This window comes from Ptychodera flava, chromosome 15 (genome assembly GCF_041260155.1).
Source record: "Ptychodera flava strain L36383 chromosome 15, AS_Pfla_20210202, whole genome shotgun sequence".
Classification (NCBI taxonomy): Eukaryota; Metazoa; Hemichordata; class Enteropneusta; family Ptychoderidae; genus Ptychodera; species Ptychodera flava.
Genome location: NC_091942.1, coordinates 32,939,164 through 32,951,697, shown reverse-complemented (window position 1 = coordinate 32,951,697; position 12,534 = coordinate 32,939,164). Strand labels below are relative to the sequence as shown.

Below are 12,534 nucleotides of genomic sequence, written 5' to 3'. Positions count from 1 at the left end.
AGTCACATACGCTGAAGAACAGCATTTGTGTGTGATGTGACTTCAATACCAGGCACAAAATTAAAGTACTATTACTTTGGTCTTGAAAGGTTATTTTTTGTTATTACAATGTTGGCATCTTGACGAACATTTATTTCAATTGTCCATTATATATTGCTTTAACTTAGTTTGTAGACTTAAAAGTAGACATGCCATAAATCTCGAAGGTTTAATAAAAAATTCTTTTACGACCAGGCTTCAAGACTGTAGTCATGCTGTTCATCTTTAGAAAGAAGTCTCTGGTACTTCAACAATCCGTTTGACGAATGGTGATGACGTCATTCCCACGGATCCGTCCAGGCTAAATCGCAATGATGTTTGATATCGTGTAGCACGTCTCTTCTGCAAGAAGGTTCGATTTGAGAGTTTTAACAAGTTTTCTTTTTTGTTTAATTGCCTTTTATCTGTTCCAGTAAGTGGTACCTTGCGTTGCATTTTAGGAACCGTTAGCTAAATCAATCGCACATTGCATTATCAGAATTACGAAATCGGAAAGTAATTCGCTTTTGATATAATACCCCATAAGCTTATAAGCAACTGCAAGGGGTTTATATTTCATGGTGGTGTAGAGATAACAAATGTTGCCAGCTTTGGGTATTTGTCGCACCCCTACACTCTATAGAACAAATTGCCATGCCATCAATGCAAATTAATAGATGTTGACAAGAAGTGGTGCCTTGCATTGCTAAGAGGAAGGGTAAAGTCTGGGACCACCGTATATCATTTGAAGAGGACATTTTAGGAACAGTTAGCTAATCCTTCACACTTTATGACACCTGCCAAAGCAGACTACCATTGTCGAGTCGCTACCCTGTCTCCATTTTGTTGTAATTACATATTTTTTTAACTTTTATTAAATATCTACGTAAAATTGTAAGTCACAAAGTTTTGTATGTTCCGCCTTTGGTTGTGAATATACTGTTTTAAAGAGGTTAAAATGTAATTTGAAATTTATTCATTACTGACTCTAGGAACCTGAGATAGAAACTCTCAGCCAATCAAAATCACTTTATTTCGTCAATAATCATTCCTGCTCAAATTGCTTTGCCGTTTTCTCGAGCATTCATCATTAAAGTATATATAATGAGAACCGTCAATCTGTGGCAAGATTCTGATGCTTCTAGGCCTTGTTTGATAAGTCTTGTAATCACTCTGGTGTTACTATAGTTGCTGTGTAAGTTGGATTCATATTGTAATAAATCAACTTGTAGCTTTACACAGAACTGAATCTCTCGCTTCTGTTTGTACTCTCATCTTCACATTACTCCCCCACAATTGTAAATGAAAAGATGAATAGTAATGTTTAGTTTACTGTGACGACCTGACACAGCTCGAATTTCTTTTCCACATGGGTCACTTCTGCGAATAGGACATACATCAGATCGGAAGAAATAATTCCGCTGTCAGTGACTGAAGACACGGTGTAGCACGTACCTTTATTGTCAAACTTCGTCCGACTACCTTTTTTGTAATGATATTGGATTTTTTTTGTGAATCGTAACCCTCTCCCTTAAGGGGAAGACCCAACCGACTCTGCAAGAAATGCTAAACTCCAGATTTTTTAAAAGAGCATGAATACATGTAACGATGATGTTGTAAAGTTCAGTGAAGTCTTCTGGTGGTACGATTGTGTTATCACAGGTGCTGATCAGAAGTACTATCTCTTTGTCAAGGTTAGCTTTGACGTAGACCGTCAGAGTGTCCGACTGGAAGATCTGTGATGTGAGGGGGCTCCTGTCTTCTTTGTTCCGCAAAAGATTATTATTCCGACAAAGTGGCAAATAAAACAAAATCTACATAACTGTAAGTGTGTCGAGCGGACGAACAAAATCACAAAGAGACTTGTCTGGAAAAATGTGATTAAACTTGCTAGAAAGTAGAGAAAGAAAAATATCATTAAAATCATATTATTAGAGGAACACGTTCAAGATGCATCCTTCTCCTTCAAGTCTTACAAGGCTTGAAAACGTGATAACATCATCAACTTTATTAATCATCTTAGAAGTGGAATACAATGTATTAACCCATGAAGAAAGACAGTATTTTAATTTCACAACACAGGATTGGAGGATCATTTTAATCCCAACAAGAGTAGCTGAAATTCTGATGTTCCAAACTTTGTGTTTTACAAGGGAAGTTTGGGAAGGGCATAAGCGCCCTCGTACGACTTTTCTTCCAGTCTATGATTGTTGCTATCGAGAAACAATCGAAACAGACCTACAGTTGTTTTTTAGAGAAATTTGATATCCTGGTATCGCTCAGACGCACTTTAAAAATCGCGTAGATTGCCATTCAATAAAAAAGAAGAAAGTAGAAAAGAACCACCTTGGCTCTACACGATATTACACGTAGCAGCCACAGTCGCTTGTGAATCAATACACGACGGCCGCTGTGAAGTATGCATTAGAAAAGCATACCTCACAGCTGTTGAGCGACTGTGCTAGCATCCAATGGCCTAACTGTATGTGAAGGGGATTGGTTTCCACAGACGTATTTTCGATTACTGGTATGATATTTCATTATGTGTATATACGTACATACATACACACACAGATATATATATATATATATATATATATATATATATATATATATATATATATATATATATATATATATATATATATATATATATTTATATACAAATAAAGAACAGCGATATTTCATCACCTAAAATTGTAATTTAGCCAAATAGCGCCATAACCGACCTGACTTTATGAACCTCACTAACAACTCCAAACTAGGGCAATCTTTCCCTTAAGATTATTGTTAAAGATATCGGTTTTCCCTGGGATAAGAGTCGCCATATATATCTTCTGCATACTGAAAACTTTTCATGGGAAATCTGGTAAACCGTACTATGTACATTCAAGAGAACTACGACTAGTCACAGCCAGTTTGAATGTTCTAGTTATGACTACAATTCTGCAGTAAATCACTCCATAGATAGTGTCACGAGGGGCCGTAAACTAAAGTTAGTAACGTAACAAGCGATGACTTCATAAAATGATCAAACTATAAAACTCCCTATCTTACTTTAAAATATAGGGGTATTGTACTGCATAAAAGATATTAATAAAATTATGGGGAATTAGTAAAAAGTTTACATTCGACTAAAATGGATCAACGAACGCTTTAATGATAATATACATGGTAGTTTTTCAATGTCTTCATTTCTGTACCGTTAAATCCTTGCTGCTCACAGCCGTGCGAGTTAATGACTCTGCAGTTGTAGGGAACTTTCATGCTGCGCAAGCATAGTTTAGTTAATAATTAACAGCTTGACCCAAAAAAATAGAGTTGTTGGATGACGCAGCCGATGAAATACCAGGCTGGTATTACCTACATAACAGTCGACTGTACGTCGAGCTCCAAACATGCTATAGCATGTCACCGAGGAATCGAAAGCCTATCGCTTTGTCCGAGCCCAATTTTTCACTTCGGATGATATTCGGTGATAAACCACAGTCAAATCAATTGAACAAATGTGAACGATCGGTCTTAAAGTAACACTCGAAAGTAATGTGGAGTTGACGACTGTGAAAAACATCGGATAATCAACGGAAGATAGCATTGCGTTAGTAAAATATCAGCGGTTTTAGAGAACATTCATACTGATAAACAAATTAATCCGACAAGGTAGGAAATGTTGGCATAAATACTTTTTCCACACAATGCTCCGTTTATTCAACAATCATGATGTTGGACTTACCGAGTCACATACGCTGAAGAACCGCATTTGTGTGTGATGTGACATCAATACCAGGCAAAAAATTAAAGTACTACCACTTTGGTCTTGACATGTATGTTTTGTTCTTACAATGTTAACATTGTTGAACCTTGACGTACACCTATTAATATTGTCTAATATATATTGTTTGAACCTAGTTTGTAGACTTAAAATTAGACTGTATCCCATAAATCTTGGGAGTTTCATGCATCACTAAGCGTTAAATAAAAATTTCTTTTATGATCAGGCTTCAAGACTGTAGTCACAAAGTTCATCTTTTGAAAGAAGTGTCTCGAAATTCAAAAATCCGTTTAAACGAATGGTGATGACGTCAGTCCCCTCGTATCTGTGCGGGATAACTCGTAATTATGATGGACATCGTCTGGCAATTCTCTTCCGCAAGTTAGGGGTTCGAACAACTGAGACTTTTAAATGACTTTTTTGTTTAATTTTCTTATATGTAATTTAAACAAAACTCGCTAGGACACGTTTTCTTAATTTCTTTAAATGCCATTTATCTCTTCAAGTATATTATCCATGATTTACATTTTACAATTTTTATTGATAATTTTGTATCTAAACAAGGCAAACATTATGGACTATTTTTCTTGCACATCTATAGTTTAGAAAACTTGTGTCTTCTATAATCATTGAAGCCTCTGGTTATGAATTAACTTCAGTTTTGCATTTCATAATCTGAATTGCGAAATGGGGAAGTAATTTGCTTTTGATGTATTGCCTCATATATGCAACTGCAAGAGATTTACATTTCCTTGCGACGTACAGATAAGAAATGTTGCCAGCGTTGAGTATGTGTCGTACCTCTGCACCCTATAGAACAAATTGCCATGCCATAAATGTAAATTAATGTACGAGATTTCAAGGTATATTGACAAGACGTGGTGCCTTGCGTTGCAAAGAGGGTGGGTAAAGTATGGGACCACCGTATATCATTTGAAGAGGACATTTTAGGAACAGTTAGCTAATTCTTCACATTGTATGACACCTGCCAAAGCAGGCTGCCATTGTCGAGTCGCAACCCTGTCTCCATTTTGTTGTAATTACATATTTTATCAACTAATGGTAAATATCTACGTAAAATTGTAAGGCACAAAGTTATAAAATATATTCCGTGTTTGGTTGTGAATATACTGTTTTAGAGCAATTAGCATGTAATTTGAAATTTATTCATTGCTGACACTAGAATCCTGCCGTAAAAACGCTCGGCCATCAAAATCATTTTATTTGGTCAATTATGTTTCCCGCTCAAATTGCTTTGCCGCATTAGGTCAGATTTTCCCCCTTTTTCTCCAGCATTCATCATTCGAGTATATATTATGAGAACAGCAACTCTGTGGTAAGATTCGATGCTTCTAGGCCTTGTTTAATAAGTCGTGTAATCACTATGGCATTACTATTGTTGTGTAATTAGGGGCCCAAGCCTACCGGCTGGGCCCCTATTGGTTTCGTAGGAGTTCAATATTCTTCTTCTTCTTCCGCTTCTTCTTCTTCCTCTTCTTCCGCCGCTTTTTTGCCCCTCTTGATCTCAGGAACCGCTTAACGTTAAGTTCTCAAACTTACAGGGCTAATAGGTACTAATGGGTACTAGTGCATGTTATCCTTAAAATTGTGATTGATCACGTGACCTGGCGGCCATATTGGATTTTCCAAAAACCTAAAAATGCCTTTTTCTGCTGACCTAGGGGTCTAGTCAGTTTGAAATTTTTTACATAGCAAACATGACCTAAGGTCTTAAAAATTGGCATATAAAATCGCGTGCGGTCATGTGACCTTGGCCGCCATATTGGATTTTAAGAAAATCGTGATTTAATCTTTAAAATCTTCTTCTCGAGAACCAACACACCGATTCAACTGAAAATTTACATGTGACATCTTAAGTGTAATCTCTTTCAAGTTTGCGAAAGGCGTTTTGATCGGTCACGTGGTTTGGCCGCCATATTGGATTTTGCGAAAATCGTGATTTAATCTTTAAAAATCTTCTTCTCCAGAACCAACACACCGATTCCACTGAAATTAGACATGTAACATCTTAAGTGTGATCTCTTTCAAGTTTGCAAAGGGCGTTTTGATCGGTCACGTGGTCTGGCCGCCATATTGGATTTTTGCGAAAATCGTGATTTAATCTTAAAAATCTTCTTCTCCAGAACCAACACACCTACTCGACTGAAATTTTACATGTTACATCCTAAGTGTGATCTCTTTCAAGTTTGCGAAAGGCGTTTTGATCGGTCACGTGGTTTGGCCGCCATATTGGATTTTGCGAAAATCGTGATTTAATCTTTAAAAATCTTCTTCTCCAGAACCAATGCACCGATTGGACTGAAATTTGACAAGTAACATCTTAAGTGTGATCTCTTTCAAGTTTGCGAAAGGCATTTTGATCGGTCACGTGATTTGGCCGCCATATTGGATTTTCGAAAAATACCAATTTACTCTTTAAAAAGCTTCTTCTTGAGAAGTAAACACCAGTTCAGTTGAAATGTTACTCAGGTCATCCTTAGGCTTATGTCTTTCAAGTTTATAAAAGACATTTGGATCGGTCACATGATTAACCGCTTGGGCCCCGCCAACGCTGCTTGCAGCTTTAATTTTGATTTGTATTGTAATAAACCGACTTGTGGTTTTCCGCAGAACTGAATTACTCGCTTCTGTTATTATTCTCACCTTCACATTACTTCCCACCAACTGTACGTAAAAAGAAGGCCTTAATCTGGATGAAGTAGACAGAATCTATGGAAATGTCGTGTACTTTGAAAATAATTATGCAAAGAAATGTCCAAGTTTGAGCGTATACGTACCATCAAAAACCTACAAGCTCCGGTTCGACGAGATAGTAAAACAGTAAACATCGCTTTCTTCCTTTCAACAGTGAAAGTTAAGAGAGAGAGAAAAAATGCGGATTTTATAAACACGGCTGTTAGCATGCATTAAGCTCACCGTTATTGTATTTCTGCATTTTACCTTAGTTTACCGATAAGTGATTTAGATATAGTGAACTATCTAAGGCTACAGAAACATCGTGACCACAACCAAAGGTGGTCCTTTTCTACATTCTTCCATTTTGTTGAATAGCAATCTACACGATTTAAACGTGCGTCTAAGCGATACCAGGATGTCAAATTTCTCTAAAAGCACAACTATGGGTCTATTTCAAGAGGACTAGTCACAGCCAGTTTGAATTTCTAGTTTTGACTACAATTCTACAGTAAATCACTCCACTGAGGGTCACAAGGAGCCGTAAACTAAAGTTAGTAACATAACAAGCGATGACTTCACAAAAATAATCAAACTATAAAACTCCCTATCTTACTTTAAAATATAAAGAGACATTGTACTGCATAAAAGAGATTAAAATTGTGGGGAATCAGTAAAAATTTACACTCGACTAAGATGGATTAACGAACCCTTTAACGATAATATTCGTGATAGTTTTTCCAATGCCTACATTTCTCTCGCCGTGCGTGTTGATGATTCTGCAGTTGTAAGGAATTTTCGGAATTTGGCGTTTTTTTCATGGTGCGCAAGCATAGTTTAGTTAATAATTTACAGCGTGACCAGAATAAAAGAAATGTCGGATGACGCAGCCGATAGACCAAATAGGGCTATTTCCCACACAACAGTTACCTGTACGTCGAGCTCGTATGATCGACTGTGCACGATCATGGGTGTTCGGTTTCAAACCAATCGTGAACTACTGGAGCATTCACAGTATACTGTGATAATCGACACTACAGTTCGTGATTTCCAAACATGCTATAGCATGATACCGAGGAAACGAACGCCTATCGCTTTGTCCGAGCCCCACATTTTGCCTCGTACGATATTCGATGAGAACCTACAGTCAAATCAAGTGAACACAGGTGAGCGATCGGTATTAAGCTAAGAAGACTTGCTAAAATTGTCTATTACTTAAACTAGCACTCAAAAGTAATATTTTCTTCCATCATTCCATATATGTACTTTATCAGGGATGTACTTGATGTCACCTGTTGTCTTCACTAATAAATGAAGACAACAACTGTGGGGGAAGTAATCTGCCGTTGGATTTTTGCAATTACCAAAATTGCATTTTGAATACATTCTATTCACATTCTTTAGTCTCGATCGTAGAATATTTTCTTGCGCCTTGTTGAGGAAAATTCTAGACTGACAGGGTGGTGTTTTTCTTCTATCAGAGCACGCCTGTGTTCCCAGCCCAGAAGAAATTTTAGAAACAGGATTTCAACTTCAACCGTCTGTGATGTTGGCGATGTCAGTGAAGTTGACGATGGTGGAAAATATCGGATAATCAAGGGAAGATAGCATTGTGTAAGTATAATATTAGCGGTCTTCAGAGAACATTCAATAACACTGATAAACAAATTAATCCGACAGGGTAGAAAATGTTGACATGAAATAGTTTTTTTTTCATACAATGCTCCGTTTATTCATCAAGAAAATCATTTGTGTGTGATGTGACTTCCATACCAGGTACAAAATTAAAGTACTATCACTTTGGTCTTGACATGTTATGTTTTGTTCTTACAATGTTAACATTGTTGAACCTTGACGAACATCTATTTATATTGTCTAATATATATTGTTTGAACCTAGTTTAGAGACTTAAAACTAGACTGTATCCCACAAATCTTGCACGTTTCGTTCATCACTAAGCGTTAAATAAAAATTTCTTTACGACCAGGCTTCAAGGCTGTATTCATACTGTTCATCTTCAGAAAGAAGTCTCTGGAAATCCAAAAATCCGTTTGACGAATGTTGATGACGTCATTCGGATCTGTGCAGGATATCTCGCAATTATAATGGACGCATCGTCTTCCACTTCTCTCCCGCAAGGGTTTTCGAATTGAGATCTTAAAATGTCTTTACTGTTTGATTTCTTTATATATAGAATCAGAACAAAACTCGCTTAGACAAATTTTCCTAATTTCTTCAAGTGCGTTTCATCTTTTCTTCTTCATATGTTTACAATTTTTATTGATAATTTTTGTATCTAAACAAGGCAAATACAATGGAATATCGTCTTTTTTTGCACATCTATTAGAACCATAGGTTTTTAAATGAGGATTGAAGCCACTGAGTCGATTAACTTCAATCGCAAATTGCATTATCAGAATTACGAAATGGGGAAGGAATTCGCTTTTGATATAAAGCCCCATATATGCAACTGCAAGAGGTTAATATTTTATGGCGGTGTAGAGATAACAAATGTTGCCAGCTTTGAGTATTTGTCGTACCCTTACACTCTATAGAACAAATTGGCATGCCATAAATGCACATTAATAGATGTTGACAAGAAGTGGTGCCTTGCATTGCAAAGAGGGTGGGTAAAGTCTGGGACCACCGTATATCATTTGAAGAGGACATTTTAGGAACAGTTAGCTAATCCTTCACATTTTATGACAATTGTCGAGTCGCAACCCTGTCTCCATGTTGCTGTAATTACATATTCTATTAACGTTTATTAAATATCTACGTAAAATTGTAAGTCACAAATTTAATATATAAGTATGTTCCGCCTTTGGTTATGAATATACTGTTTTAAAGAGGTTAAAATGTAATTTGAAATTTATTCATTACCTACTCTTGGAACCTGAGATAGAAACTCTCAGCCAATCAAAATCACTTTATTTCGTCAATAATCATTCCTGCTCAAACTGCTTTGCCGTTTTAAAGTTTTCCCGTTTTCTCGAGCATTCATCATTATAGTAATATTATGAGAACCGTAACTCTGTGGTAAAATTAGATGCTTCTAGGCCTTGTTTGATAAGTTTTGTAATCACTCTGGTATTACTAGTTGCTGTGTAAGTTGGATTCATATTGTAATAAATCAACTTGTAGCCTTACACAGAACTGAATCAGTCGCTTGTGTTTGTATTCTCATCTTCACATTACTCCCCATCAATGGTAAGGTTTAGTTTACTGTGACGACCTGACACAGCTCGAATTTCTTTTCCACATGGGTCACTTCTGCGAATAAAACATACATCAGATCGGAAGAGATATTTCCGCAGTCATTGATTGAGGTCACGGTGTAGCACGTTCCTTTATTGTCAAACTTCGTCTGACTACCTTTTTTGTAATGATATTGGATTTTTTGTGAATCCTAACTCTCCCTTAAGGGGAAGGCCCAACCGACTCTGGAAGAAATGCTAAACTCAAAATTTTATAAAAGAACATGAATACATGTAACGATGATGTTGTAAAGTTCAGTGAAGTCTTCTGGTGGTACGATTGTGTAATCACAGGTGTTGATCAGAAGTATTATCTCTTTGTCAAGGTTAGCTTTGACGTAGACCGTCTGAGTGTCCGACTGGAAGATCTGTCATGTGAGGGGGCTCCTGTCTTCTGTATTCCGCAAAAGATTATTCCGACAAAGTGGCAAATAAAACAAATCTACATAATTGTAAATGTGTCGAGCGGACGAACAAAATCACAAAGCAACTTGTCTAGAAAAATGTGATTAAACTTGCTAGAAAGTAGAGAAAGAAAAATATCATTAAAATCATATTATTAGAGGAACACGTTCAAGATGCATCCTTCTCCTTCAAATCTTACAAGGCTTGAAAACGTGATAACATCATCAACTTTATGAATCATCTTAGAAGTGGAATACAATGTATAAAGCCATGAAGAAAGACAGTATTTTAATTGCACAACACAGGATTGGAGGATCATTTTAATCCCAACAAGAGTAGCTGAAATTCTGATGTTCCAAACTGTGTGTTTTACAAGGGAAGTTATGGAAGGGCATGAGTGCCCTCGTACGACTTTTCTTGCAGTCTATGATTGTTGCTGTCGATAAACAATCGAAACAGACCAACAGTTGTTTTTAGAGAAACTTGATATCCTGGTATCGCTCAGACGCACTTTAGAAATCGTGTAGATTGCCATTCAATAAAAAGAAGAAAGTAGAAAAGAACCACCTTGCTCTACACGATATTACACGTAGCAGCCACAGTCGCTTGTGAATCAATACATGACGGCCGCTGTGAAGTATACATTAGGAAAGCATACCTCACAGCTGTTGAGCGACTGTGGTAGCATCCAATGGCCTAACTGTATGTGAAGGGATTGGTTTCCATAGACGTATTTTCGCATACTGGTATGATATTTCATTATGTGTATATACGTACATACATACACACACATATATATGTGTGTGTGTGAGATCTCTTTGCGTCAATTAACCCTCAAGTCAAATTCTATTGTCACTATTTTTGTTTTTTTTGTTGTTTTTGCTGTTTTTACATGTCGGTGGTATGTCCATGCAGCAAAATGTAGCAATCTGCAGTCAATTTCTGGCCACTTCCCTGTGTACATTGGTTTGTTCACTGATATTGTGGAAATGTGCTTTTTGAACTATATCTTGTTCCTTCGTCTTTCTAAATGTATGAATAGATAGTTTGACGATAACATTGGTATTAAAGGCATTGAAGAATTTCTTTTTGCAACAAATAAATAACAGCGATATTTCATCACCTAAAATTGTAATTTAGCCAAATAGCGCCATAACCGACCTGACTTCATGAACCTCAGTAGCAACTCCAAAAGTAGGGCAATCTTTCCCTTAAGATTATTGTTAAAGATATCGGTTTTCCCTGGGATAAGACTCGCCATATATATCTTCTACATACAGAAAACTTTTCATGGGAAATCCTGTAAACTGTACTATGTACATTCAAGAGGACTACGACTAGTCACAGCCAGTTTGAATGTTCTAGTTATGACTACAATTCTGCAGTAAATCACTCCATAGATAGTGTCGTAAGGGGCCGTAAACTAAAATTAGTAACATAACAAGCGATGACTTCATAAAATGATCAAGGGGCCGTAAACTAAAATTAGTAACATAACAAGCGATGACTTCATAGAATGATCAAATTATAAAACTCCCTATCTTACTTCAAAATATAGAGGCATTGTACTGCATATAAAAAGATTAATAAAATTTTGGGGAAATAGTAAAAGTTTACATTCGACAAAACGAATCAACGAACGCCTTAACGATAATATACATGGTAGTTTTTTAATGCCTACATTTCTGTAACGTGAAATCCTTGCTGCTCACAGCCGTGCGAGTTAATGACTCTGCAGTTGTAGGGAACTTTCGTGCTGCGCAAGCATAGTTTAGTTAATAATTTACAGCTTGACCCAAAAAATAGAGTTGTTGGATGACGCAGCCGATGAAATACCAGACTGGTATTACCTACATAAGAGTCGACTGTACGTCGAGCTCCAAACATGCTATAGCATGTCACCGAGGAATCGAAAGTCTATCGCTTTGTCCGAGCCCAATTTTTCACTTCGGATGATATTCGGTGAGAAACCACAGTCAAACCAATTGAACAAATGTGAACGACCGGTCTTCAACCAAGAAGACTTGCTAACCTATCTCTTCTTAAAGTAACACTCGAAAGTAATGTTTTCTTGCGTCATTCCTTACCTGTACTCTATCAGGGATGTACTTGATGTCACTTGTTGTCTTCACTACTAATAAAGACAACAACTGTGGGGGAAGTAATCTGCCGTTGGATTATTGCAATTACCAAAATTGCATTTTAATACATTCTATTCACATTCTTTAGTCTCGATCGTAGAATGTTTTTTGCACCTTGTTGAGGAAAATTCTAGACTGACAGAGTGGTGTTTTCCCTCTACCAGAGCATGTCTATGTTCTCAGCCCAGAAGAGACTTTAGAAACAGGATTTCAACTTCAACCGTCTGTGATGTTGGCGGTGGCAGTG

The 12,534-nt window shown here is 36.8% G+C and overlaps 1 protein-coding gene and 2 long non-coding RNA genes across 4 annotated transcripts in view; 2 read left to right on the top strand and 1 right to left on the bottom strand.

The window, feature by feature from the left end:
• Positions 1-12,534, bottom strand: part of LOC139151940 (uncharacterized) — a 116,633-nt gene that overhangs the window by 53,774 nt on the left and 50,325 nt on the right. The window lies entirely within an intron of this gene.
• Positions 1-12,534, top strand: part of LOC139151938 (uncharacterized) — a 35,322-nt gene that overhangs the window by 862 nt on the left and 21,926 nt on the right. The window contains exon 3 of one of the 2 annotated variants that reach the window (XR_011556511.1): positions 235-1,231. The exons of the other annotated variant lie outside the window; for it this stretch is intronic. This is a non-coding gene — a long non-coding RNA (uncharacterized lncRNA). Of the gene's footprint in view, positions 1-234; positions 1,232-12,534 lie in introns of those variants that run through there. 2 annotated transcript variants of the gene reach the window in all.
• On the top strand, positions 7,366-9,640 carry LOC139151939 (uncharacterized). Its single transcript, XR_011556513.1, has 3 exons — positions 7,366-7,650; positions 7,966-8,098; positions 8,472-9,640. It is a non-coding gene; the product is annotated as an uncharacterized lncRNA (long non-coding RNA).